Below are 13,407 nucleotides of genomic sequence, written 5' to 3'. Positions count from 1 at the left end.
CGGTAATACCCTAGTCGCCTTAGCGAACCGTAGAAGCCTTGATTCTCAAGAATAAGTAATGTAGTCATTGGAAGACTATTTGATAAATAAAGATGTAATCGTTAGATGACATCCTAGACTAATTAACGGTGCATAGCACCTAAGACAGTTTAAGGGTCATGGTTAACCCGCTTGCTTTAATTGTACCTTTGAATTTGCAAACTCTTAGCATGTTATGAAATTCCTTTAAGTTTATTAATTTTCCGCTGCTCATGATTGATACCAATTGGTCACGGCTAGCCCCCCCCCCTGGGTCGGGTGTGACAGGTTGTCAGTTCGAATCCAGATCCCACCCGGGTTTTCGTCCACCGTGTGTTACGTCAGAGAGTTCTGCTCTTGTGATGGCACAACGATTGTCAAGTGGCAGTCGGCAGTATGGTTTTCCGGGGGAATGCCCAAGCCACTCTGAAGCCAGCGTGGGCCCAGTTAAGACAACAAAAGTCTGGCCAGAGTGAAGCATCAGGACTCTTCAATTTGGAGAGTGTGATAGCCTAAATAAAAGAAATTCGCCGTTTAAAGAAAAACAGAGAGTTTCCTAGGACTTGGATCCGAGCAATATAATTTTATTGTTTGCACTGTTTTACGATCCGGTTTTGATAGTTTTTAAATTTAACCGTGAGCTAAAATGTTAGTAACGATTTTTTGTTATCGAAAATCGAAACCGAACCATTAAAAATTGAAACCAAACTATCACCAACGGTTTGTTTTTCCGCTATATCACACGAGCACCTATCTAATTTAATGGTATAAGTTTCCCTTTCATGGAAAAACCAACTAAGTTGACTCTTGATCCGAACGAAACACGTTGATCATATATTATTTAATATAATATGAAGCTATTTCAAGTTGACAAAACAACGTGCCAATATTCTATATTTCGACTTTAGTTTACCTTATCCCTCTATAAAATATTAGAGTGTCCTCCCTCTTAAGATCCATAACAATAATCAGATCCTTTCAAGCTTTTCGATTAATTGCTATTATTCTTTCGGATTTACCAAAAAAAAAAAAAAAAAATCATGTCTTCCAGTGAAGCACTTAAACACTTGCATATTTCTTTCCAACATATATCATCTGCAACTAACGAATTTTCCAAAGAGAACTACCTTGGATCGGGTGGATTCGGGAAGGTATATAAAGGCGAATCTGAAAAATATGGCACCATCGCTGTAATGCGGTTGGATCGTGATGGTGTGGAGAGTGCTCAATGAGAGAATGCATTTCAAACGGAGATTGATTTTCATTCAATGTATAAACATGAAAAGATTGTCTCTTTTCTAGGATTTTGCAATGAAGATGCCGAAAAGATACTTGTTAATATGAAAGCAAAGGGAGTCTGGACGCACGTTTAAAGAGCCCTTATCTAACCTGGACCAAGCGTCTACAGATTTGTTTAGGCGCTGCCCGTGGTTTAAAATACCTTCACCATGATGTTGCGCCTGAGCATAGAATGATCCATAGGGATGTGACGAGCGCAAACATCCTTTTGGATGAGAATTTGAAAGCCAAAATTTCTAATTTTGGGTTGTCAAGAAGTAGTCCTTCTCTGTCAAGGCTTTGACGTCTCAAATGCTCGTGACACCATAGGATACATTGATCCAGAATACTATTCTACTGGTCATCTAACACAAAAATCAGATGTTTTTTCTTTTGGGGTTATATTGTTTGAAGTGTTGTCCGGAAGACCAGCAATTAGAACGGTTGACTGCCAATTCTTTTCTGTTTGGGTCAAAGAACACTACATAAAGAAAAGATTAGACAAGATAATTCATCACGGTTTACATGAACAAATAAATCCAGCTTCCTTGCTTAAGTTTTCAGCCGTTGCCTATCGATGTTTGAAAACTGAAAAAGAACGTCCGACAATGGCGGAGGTTGTGGAACAACTACGAAAAGCTCTTGATATTCAGTTAGTAAGTTGTTGCAATCACATATATATGGTTTTAAAATTTTTAATTACACACGTTAATCACATTTTATTTAGATATCCTTTTGTTTCGTTGTTTGTCATAGGCACCACCAAGTGGACCATCGTCTGATATTAACAATGGCGCTTTTCGATATAGTCAGTTTGGTGCTGTTACATCTGCGAGTGATTTTCCCCGTAATCGTTCCAAGTATTAATTTATTCATTTAATCCTCATGTTTAAAACTGCTGTTAACAAAACTAACATTAAAACTAATTAAATATATTACATACTTCTATTTTAATGAATGGTTTTGACAACAATAAGTTTCAAAAAATTACTTTCTACTTTTATAATTTCCAATAAAGCGGTATTAATTTCACAAGTGTCATGTGAAAGCTTGTGGTTAGCTAAAACAATTTCATACTAAAAGCAAGAAAAGTTAGATTATAGCTTTAAAAGAAAAGAAAAAAAAGGTCAAGACTATTTAACTAAGCTAATTCGTCAAGATTGCTATTTTGGTAATTTTCCTATAACAAAACTCGTCAAGGTGTACATGATGTGTTTCATCAGGTCAACTATTATGTCGACACTATCCAGCAAGACAAGTACTGTATCGAGAACACCCGGCAAGTCAAGTACCATGTCGATACTAACCGAGTCGAGAAAATCTAAAGTGGTACAACGCAGCACACCATTTACTCTACCGAGCAGGTCAAGTATGTTAAAATCTCGTTCATCCGTAAGGAGAAGTACACTAAGCGTCATATCGAGACCAAACAACATGGCAAGTAGCATATCGTCTTCTGAGTCATCTCTGTTCGGTAGGATATATGATGTGTTTCTCAGTTTTAGAGGACAAGATACCCGCATGACATTTGTTAAACGTCTCTACTCAGCTCTTGTACAACAACGAGTGTACAAGGACGAGTTAATTCCCCGGGGTGAATCCATTGGTCCATCCCTATTTAAGGCTATCCAAAAATCGAAGATTGCCATCATTATATTCTCCAAAAACTATGCCGATTCTGATTGGTGCTTAAACGAACTTGAATATATAATGAAATGTCGGACTGAGAGAGGGCTAGTTGTTATACCTGTATTCTATCACGTGGATCCCTCAGATGTGCGAAGACAAAAACGGATGTATGCAGCAGCATTTTCCAAACATGAGTCGGAAAACATTGATAAAGTTGAATCTTGGAGAAAAGCACTAGTTGATGCAGCTAACATTGCAGGATTTGTAGTCACCGGGTAATATTCTTGGTTTTTTTCCCAAATTTTTATGCATAATATGTTTATATTCTACTTCAAAATAATGCAATTGTAATTAAGTAGAGCCATTCCTGCACATGTTCACATCCACATATGAATGTTACGTAGGATGGAGAATAAGCACATAAAGGTTGATTATTTTAATAAGTAACAGGTTAAGTACTTGGGGACATAGATTACTATTTGTGCAAGTATGAGCTATCACAATTATTCAAAATCTGCAGGGATGAAGAAAAACCATCCAAGAAATTGTTTACACAATTACACATACATATCTTAGCTTAATACCAAGTGACAATGCAATTGCTGAAAGAAGTGCCCATACAAACCTAATCGGAATAGAGAGTTGCATGCAAGATTTGAGATCACTTTTGGAAAGCGGACCAGATGGTGTTCGTATGGTTGGAATATGTGGGATTTGGGGTGGTGGTAAGTCTGCTCTTGCATCTTCTATATATGACGATATAGATCATGAATTTGAAGGTTTCTGCTTTGTCCAAAATGTTCGTACCGAGTCAACAATGCATGGTTTGAAAACGTTACAAGAAAAAATTCTGTCAGATGTATTCAGAACAAATATAACATTAAGGAATACCAACCAAGGAATGTCGATGATGACAGGAAGATTATCTCAAAACAGTGTATTGATTGTCCTAGATGATGTGGATAATGTTGTCCACCTTAATATGTTAGCTGCATCACGCGAATGGTTTGGTGATGGCAGTGTAATAATAATCATCTCTAGAAACGAAGATCTTGTGAATGCTCACAATTGTGTAACACATAAAGTGAGAATGTTAGATGATGAAGAGGCTATTGAGCTCTTTAGCTGGAGTGCATTTGGTGCAAGTAGACCTATAGAAGGTTATGAGAAGCTTTCACAAAGTATAGTTTCTAAATTAAGTGGTCATCCAGCATCACTTAAAAACTTTGGCTCTTTTCTACATGGCAAAGACAAGCTTGAGTGGACAAGTGCATCGGCTAAACTAGAAGCTGTCCCCGTTGACGAAATTCTGGAAAAGGTAAATCCTGGTGACGATGGAGTAACTAGAAATACCTTTTCTTGGCTGCTTACTAGAGGGGGCGAGATCAAAGATTTGGCAACATAGATACCTATTGTTCATGGTTTTTGGTGAAAACACGTCGAACAAAATAAATCATTTTCTTTTCCAATCTTAGTATTTGTTTTAAGTGTTGCAATAGCAGTTATGATGATTTAAATGTAAATAATTTTAGTATTAAGACTTTTCATCAGCAGTTATGATGATTTAAACAGGACCAATCTAATGTTGGAGTAATCTTGATGGAGTCGCTCAAGAGTTTCTAGTCATTGTGTAAGTTGAATAAATAAAGGTTAAGATAAGTATAGTCTATAGAGTGATAAAAACCGTGTTTCTTGATCGTGTTTATTATAATCCTACTCTTTGTATTCAATCAACAAGGGTCTGGCCCTATATCAAACCGTGAAAATCCAGATATGTAGGGGTATATAATAAAGTCACTCCGCTTAATGAAGCCCTCAAGTCCCTGCTCAACAACATATCGATAACTAGAACAACGCCTCAAAGCTCGTCTGACCATGCATTACTTAACTAACTAAATTAAAATTTAACCGACGTGTAAGATGGGTTATATTGTGAGCTCCTTGTTACCACCAACAATATATTTAGTTTATGGTAGAGCATAATGTGTATTCGGATAGTCGGATTCAACTTATACCACAACGGATGGTCTAAGAGTTTAAAGAAGAGAAAAAGTGTAGATTATAGGGTTTTGTTTTTTTCTTAATTATTTTTTTTATCAAGATTGAAGGTATGCATGGCTGAAGATTTGCATTTTTTTCAAATACTCAATTGAAGTGACCATTGATAATTAAAAATATAATCTTTTGCAGAGTTATTGGGTTATAAATGAGTTTTGGGTTGCAATTAGAAGAAAAGAATGGGAATTTATATTGGGCTATAATTAGAAGAAACCATATATGTACCGCATGAAGCAGGACCTGGACAAAGATTCTCGACTTCTCGGACTGAGATTTGGCGGGAGTCGGATGAAGCACACAGTCTTGTTCAATTCAGCATATGTAGGAATTAGGATATGTTTCTCATTCGATGCCATCCACATAATTCGATGCCATACTCAGCTCGTTTAAACTTAAGAGAGCTCAAACTTGAATCTTGCTCTTGCTCGGCTCGTTTATTTGTAAGCTCGGTTCGTTTATTTGTAAATTCAATTATATACATGTATAACTATTTAGTTTCAGGATCAAATACATTTTATTCTTAACATGAAAAACAATGAGAACCGATTTGCTGTTATTATTAGGTTTGTTTTTATAATTGTTTGTTGTTATTTTTTGTTCGTATTTGCTGATTTCCGATTATGAGACGTTATAAGTATTTGTTGATTTACATTTGTTATTATTATTAAGTTTTTTTTCTTATACGGTTCTAAGTATTTGTTGTTATTATTTTGTTACTGATTTTGATTCTTTTGTTGTTATTATTAGGTTTTTTCTTTGTTATTATAAAGCATTGCTTATGTAGATTGGTATTGTATTTTATATTGTTTCTTACGTTCTCATTTTTAGTATATTGGTATCGTTTTCTACGTTCTCATGTTAAGATTATTTTGTACATAAACCTTCTAACTATTTATATATAGTATTAAAAATTATAATTCTTGTATGTCATAATATATATTAATTTGTCTAGAAAATTCTAGGGACACCAAACACCCCCTATACGCCCCGTACAGCCCTATATGGGCGTATAGGGGTGTCTCTAGCAGGGGTGTGTCCCTTAGGCAATGTGTAGTAGAGGGCTACAAAATATAGGGGATTTTTGACATGTGACGCCATGTCAGCAGATGATCGATTTTTATTTTAGGGTGTAAAGGTGTTGTAGCCCCATCACATCATATATATATATATATATATATATATATATATATATATATATATATATTATAAACTAGATTTTATCCCCCGTATTACGGGGGTTGTTTTACATTATTCGTTTTTGATATATATATATATATATTTGGATTTTAATTTTATTTATTGTAAGAAAGTTAATAATTAATATACTTGAGGTTTGATGATAAAATGGTTTCACAAATAAATGATATGTTATAATCCGGTTTAAAAGCTATCTGGGTTTGGTGATACCTATTACCCGTTTATTTTCTTTATTATAAAAGTGTTTCTTAATTATAAATAATATCTCTTTTTTAAATAAAATAGGATATTAATTTTTAGTATATCTATATTTTATAGGATTTTCATATCAAATATTTGATGAGATTAATTTTTAATATAGTGAGATGTTATAACCCATTTAAGAGCTATCTGAGTTTGGTGAGACCTTTACCCGTGAATTCGGGTCAAATGCGTGAGAAATCTTCATTTACAAATAAAGTAATCTGATGGCTTGAGAGATTGGTTGCTTTACATTTTTTGTTTTTTAATATATACTTTTTGGATTTTAATTTTCTTTATTGTAAGAAAGTTAATAATATACTAAGGGTTTGATGATAAAAGGGTTTCATAAATAAATGATATGCTATAACCCAAAAAGCTATCTGGAGTTTGTGACCCATGACCCGCTTATGTTTTTTACTATAAAATTGTTTATTAATTATAAATAATATCTTTTTCTTTTTAAATTGGATATTAAATTTTAGTATATCCCTATTTTATAGGATTTTCATATCAAATAATTGGTAAGGTTAATTTTTAATTTAATGAGATGTTATAACCCGTTTAAGAGCTATTTGGTTTTGGTAAGACCCATACCCATAAATTTGGGTTAAATCAATGAGAGACCTCTATTTAAAAATCAAGCAATCTGGTGGCTTCCATAAAAGGGGGGAAAAGGGAGAAGCGACCACATCGCGACATATAGGATTGTAGGGTCTTCGTTTATATATATAATAGATATATATTACACACACATAGTTAATATAACAGTAATAAATAAAAAAATAAGCACGGCAACAAATTCTTGTCCCCCCCTGGCGCTCGCCCCTTATCGTTGGGGGGGGGGGTGTTCATCGCCAAAATCGTCCATTTGTCGCCCAACATGCCATCCACTACCCATACACTTAAGGCATGCACAGATTTGAATCTTTTAACATCATCCAAGAAATTTTCAAAAGGTAGTAACTAAACGTGTGATTGATATATCTCGAGGTCCCATGACGTAATCGACGTCAAATGGGCTATTGATGAAATTTACCACATAAGGATACACTCGTCTCTGAACCGGTAAACCCCTCACCTAGGGCCGACGCCTGGTGAACACTCATCCGAAGGCACGGCAATTCAGTGAGATAAAAGTCGTTTAGTTCAAAGATCGAACTAGTGATCGCCGCTTATTCGTCTAGTCTCTAATCATCATTATGTGCCACCGAAACTAAATATTAAGGGTAGGAATCAAACACGAGTATATGAAACACCAGGTCTTTTCCTTACCACTCTATCACTAGCTCAATGGCATAAGGTCTAACTCCAGGATCCGATGTTCACGTATAATAATATAATTTGTGGTTTTCTTGTCATTTCAATTACTCTACACAACTTCATATACAATGAAAGCAGCATTGTCATAAAGGTAAATACTACAAATGATATAAAAGAGGTAATTAATAAGCTTTGGACTTGAGCAGGAAAAAATATACTCTAAAGTTTAACGAATCAAATAATGTAAATTATTTTCTTTACACGACGATTAAAGTTATAGCAATAAATCTAACGATTAGCAAAATCATAGTATTAGAATATATACACATAATATCAGAAATTGTTGTTCCTGCCATTGAACTAAAATAAAATAAAAGAATAAAAAAGCATTCTTGTTACCTGGCCCAGCCAGAACCTAAATATCACGCACATCGGTACGTGCAGCTTCTTCAAGTGCACAAGCCTCCATTTAAGTGCAAACTCCATATAAGCCCAAATACGGTTTCTTAGTCATTTTAGAATATCTCTAATGCATCCTTAAACTACGTGTTTATGTGTGTTCTTGCATGTCCTTACCATTTGAGACTTAAACCATGTGTAGTGTAAGGGTTACATTAAGAGGTGATTTTTGACACGTGACGTGACGTCAACCGGATAGGGGAGGGGGGGATTTTCATTTTAGGGTGTAGTGTTTGTAGCCCAATATTGTCACATCCCATCAACTAAAATAAACAAATAAGCCTTCAATAAACTAAATAAATAAATAAAAATACATTATAATTAAAAACACAAATTAAAATAAAAAATAAGTATAAAAATAATAATTATAACTCGTTTTCTTCGTATTGTTCGTCATCTTCGTCTTCGGTTGTGTTTCCGTATGCGAGGACGCGTAACGCCGAAGTACACTTTTGGATGGTGGTAAATCCTAGGGATGTGTTTTTTAACCGTAGACCCGAATTTACCCGATCCGATTAAAATCCTAATCCGAACCCGAGATAAAAATTTCGGGTAGGTATTTGGGTTGAAATATCCTTAATCGAGTAGACCCGAACAACCTGAATAACTCAAAGCTAATGCGAATTTTAAACCCCTGCATGCATTATTTTGTTAGTGTAATTTATTAGATGTTAGATTAAGAGGGGAATAATTAGTGCGCAATTTTTAAATGAACATGTGTGTGTGATATGCTTGTATGGTTTATTATGTTAATATGTAAAGTGAAGGACTGTATGGATGTTAGTATATGTTTCATTTCTTGTTGTGTATGCTCAGATAATGAAAACCAGTTTTAGATTATATATATGGGTTGAGTTACTCTACAAAGGCCAACAAAAATGAAAAGTGTGAGAAGCCATAGTTGATTGACACGTGTCAAGTGAAGACCAAATGTAAAAGGGTATAAAGGTAATACTAGATATTTTCTCTCTTCACAAGCAAGTCACATGTCAATTCTCCCATCATTTTAAAACGTCCATAACTTTTTCATGCAACATTATTTTTTAAAAAAAAATCACCATAATAACAAGCGTTTTTTTATCTTTAACATGAGTATCACTTTGTTATATAAAGTTTTTAAAAAAAAACACGTCATTGTGTCATTGTGTCTTTTCGTCATTGTGTCTTTTCGTCGTTGTGTCTTTCTGTTTGTTATTGTATTTTTTTCGTCATTGTGTCTTTCAAATCATCATTGTGTTTTTTTAAAGGCTAATAACATGGTTGTGTAATAATAATACGTAAATATAATGATAAAATAACAACAAATTATCTAATACATAAAACACAATGATGAATACATATTACACAATTACATGAAACGTAATACACAATGATGAATATATATAACACAATGATCTGAAACGTAAAACACAATGGTGAATACATATAACACAATGACCTGAAACGTAAAACACAATGGAAACTACATATTACACAATGACATGAACGTAATACACAATGACTAAAACACAATGATAACTAGTAAGACAAATGATGAGCACAAAGACACAATGACAAACAAAAAGACACAATGACGTATGTGACATTCGCCAATTTCGGGTCTTATTTGTATTCGTTTTTGTATTTGTTTATTATGTAAACCGACCCGATTTGTAAATCGAAGCTTATGTTATAATCAAAATGATGGATTTATATTACAATATTGTTTCACACTTGTTGGGTCTTGAAAACATCCTATCTTTATTTTTATTTTTATTTTTATTTTTTTATTTTTGTGTTTTTGTCTTGATCCATTTTGCATGAAAACTCTTGTGTCTCACACCCATATTTGACCACCAACATTACCCTATATATACACCACCTTTCCTCTTCATTTTCTCTTGCTACAACTCCAAAAAAAAAACTCTCTCAAACATCAAAGATTCAAGGTTATCTTCTTAAGTGTTCTTGAAGGTTTTTAGTCTTTCATCTTAATTAGTTTATGTAGCCTTATTAATAATTGTTTATGGTTGTGCAACATATATATAATATACACCCCTTGTTTACCTTTGGTAGTTACTTCTCCGATTCCGGTCGGTGAGGTTTCGGACCTCATAAGGCAAGGCTTCATGGAGGACTTCGTGTCCTTGATATATATACATCTATATAACTTGTTCATACATATTAATCTTACTTATTTTAGTTTGTTGGTCATGTTTACAAGTTCCATGGTTATGGGTTTTTAAGAGTCTATGCTTCGGTTTAACCGTAAATAGCTCTAAACCGTAAACCGAACTTTGTTACTAGTTTTGTTAAATAATTGTTTAAACATACTTATTGTTAGATCTAAGTTTCTAAAATCATTTTTACAAATTCTATGGTTATGGGTTTGTAGAATCTTACCTCGGTCTTAACCCGAAATACGATCCGAACCGAAAACCAAACTTTTGTTTAAAGACTTTATTGGTAACTTTTGGTTGTAAAACTTAAAGTATTTTTTTTATTTGTACATTATTATACAAGTTCTTTAGTGTTTGGACATGTGGAAACCAAACCGATTCTTACTCGCTTAAGACACACAAGTGTGTTTTTTTAGCCATCAAGACTTGTATATTTCTTTAAAAATAGTTACAAATTGATTTTTAAATATTTTCTTAAGTACTTGGAAATGTTGGATCTAACTTGATCTCATAACAAAGTTTGAACCGACAAAATCGAACACTCGCTTAACTTGCGTTGTTAGTTCTAAAACAATGGAACTACATACTTGGTTAAGTCTTATTAAATTTTATTGAGTTATCTCATAACATTCAATATTTTAGAAAGTTTACTTTGGGTTTGACCAATTATCAAGACCCGAACCGACAACCCGAACACTCGATAAAAAAAATGTTTTAGTATCTTTATTCCAAAGGGATTTGCATTCTTGCATTTTACCCACCTTATTACTTAACATAGGTTGAGTAAATATTAAGGTTAGATACTTTAACCCGGTTTTGAGCAAACTTACATTTTTAAAGGGTTATTATTATAAATTCTTAAATAGTTATATTTTAAACCTTGAACTTTAATTATTTACATTTCTCAACATTTATTTTGTTTAAAGACCTTCAAGACAACCTTTCTAAATTCAAGACTTCTTTTCTTTTTAGGCATTGTGCGTTAAACTCGTCGTTTCGACAAATCTCCAAATTATCATTTTTCAAGTTTACTACTTGAAGGTGAGTACCTCATACCCCATTTTCCATCTTTTATTTTGGGGGTGACATTTCATACTTATTCAACAAAATGCTTTATATTTGAATCTTAAACCACAAACGTAGTTGTATACTTTACCTAAATAATTGCTCGATTTGGTGTTCTATGCTTATATGCCTATGTGTTTATCGCTTTTGGTTGGTGGAACTATAAAATCATAGACTATTTGGCATCCCCTTATAGCAAGGGGTCGTTAACGTAATGCAATTAACGATAACTATAAAATCCTACTCTATTTGGCATCCCCTTATAGCTAGGTGTCGCTAATGTGTTTAGCGATATCTATTTATCCAAATTACCACTTTTATTTATCGTTTCGTATACAAGTTTTGTGGCTATCTTTATTATATACTAATATGATTAAACTTATGAATTGCTCACCAACCTTTGTGTTGACAAACTTTATTTTATGAAATGTTGCAGGTTTGCATCTTGGTTGATTTATGATTGTGAAGAAAACGACATCAAAGACCTTAGGATATTAGTAAAAATGAACAATATCAAATTTGCCATATTTTGTGATATCTTGTTTATGGTTATTTTATGGATAATTGTTATGTGACATTTTCGATGTTGTGAAATGAAATGAGTTTATTAAATACTGTCACTTTAATTAGTGTCATGTGCTTATGGACAATCGTTACACCTCGGCATGTTCAGCCGCCTTTGGTCGGGGTGTGACAACGTAATCCTTTTTTTAATTGTTATCTTTAATATGAGTATCAGTTGATAACACAATGACCAAAATCTATAACACAACGCATAGAAAAACTCAATTAAAAATCATAATGAACAATCAATAACATAATATAAAAACTCACTAGTTTTTTTTTATTTTTATATAACAATATGGTACTCATATTAAAGATAAAAAAACGCTTGTTATTATGGTGAATGTTTTTAAAAAAAATAATGTTGCATGAAAAAATTATGAACGTTTTAAAATAGTGGGAGAATTAACATGTGCCTTACATGTGGAAAGAGAAAATCAACAAAAGTGGGTTATTACCTTTATGCCTTTTTTATTAATTTATTTTTTTAAATTAATCTCCACCATTCAAATCTAAAATCAATGGATTAGATTCCTTCTCACCATTTTCATTTTTGTTATCCTTTGTATTTTAACTTTACCCTATATACATTTATGCTGAAATGCTTATCGGTTTGAATATTTGTCAAAAGCTACTTACGAAAAATCATACTTAACCACCTTCCTTTAGCCCATAGGAATTATGGTTTTATTTGTATATGATTTTGTTATAGGTGAATAATTTTTTTTAACTTTTAAAACCCGAAACCCGACCCGAATTTACCCAGCCCATTTAACCAGAAACCCGAACAACCCTACCTTATATGGGTCGGTTTTTGGGTCAATTTGCTTTGAGCTCAAATCCGAACAACCGGACCCAACCAACCCGACACCCGAATAAATAACTTAAAGAACACTCCTCTTGCGTCGCATTTTTGTTGAAAATATGAATACTCGCACTCAAATTCTCCCGCAATGTGCAAAAATAAACGTCTAGGCATCCGAAAACGACGTCTAAACTTAACACCATCGTATCTAGGTGGGTCATTGAAAAAAATCATCCGTGGCCTCACGGTCTCGAACGATAACGCTCGCCTCGTGCGCGAGCAAGAACTAGTAGAAGCAGAAGTTATCTTGTTTACTACGGTCCTAAATTCATTCGTAACCGCATCTTCCTGCTCCTCCGCCTCTTCTATTGTCACTTCCCCTTACCCTATACCCTGGGATGGGAGCCGCGGACATCGAGTGGTGTTATTGGTGTTTATTAAAATTATTTGCAACAGAATATTTCATCCGGATCGTAATTAGAAAAAATGATCTGTGTTTATAAAAACACCATGATTCTTATTTCATAATCTGAGAATAAAACCCATTTTTATACAAACATAAGTTTTATAGGGATAAATCCTAATTTACAAAACACATTTCTTTATTCTGGTGGCAAGCCACTTATTTAAGCTAGAAGCTCGCAGGCATCATTCCTTTGTCTCTAACAAGTC

General features: G+C 33.6%; 1 pseudogene; it reads left to right on the top strand.

Annotated features, from left to right (window-relative positions):
• Positions 1–1,058: 1,058 nt before the first annotated feature.
• LOC143626054 (TMV resistance protein N-like) overlaps positions 1,059–13,407 on the top strand; it is a 73,376-nt pseudogene continuing 61,027 nt past the window's right edge.

Source organism: Bidens hawaiensis, unplaced genomic scaffold (assembly GCF_021521415.1).
Source record: "Bidens hawaiensis isolate Kalapana, Puna unplaced genomic scaffold, B.hawaiensis_p1.1 tig00004282_1, whole genome shotgun sequence".
NCBI classification, from domain to species: domain Eukaryota; kingdom Viridiplantae; phylum Streptophyta; class Magnoliopsida; order Asterales; family Asteraceae; genus Bidens; species Bidens hawaiensis.
The sequence above is the reverse complement of the archived record's forward strand: the minus strand, read 5'-3'. Positions and strand labels throughout refer to the sequence as shown.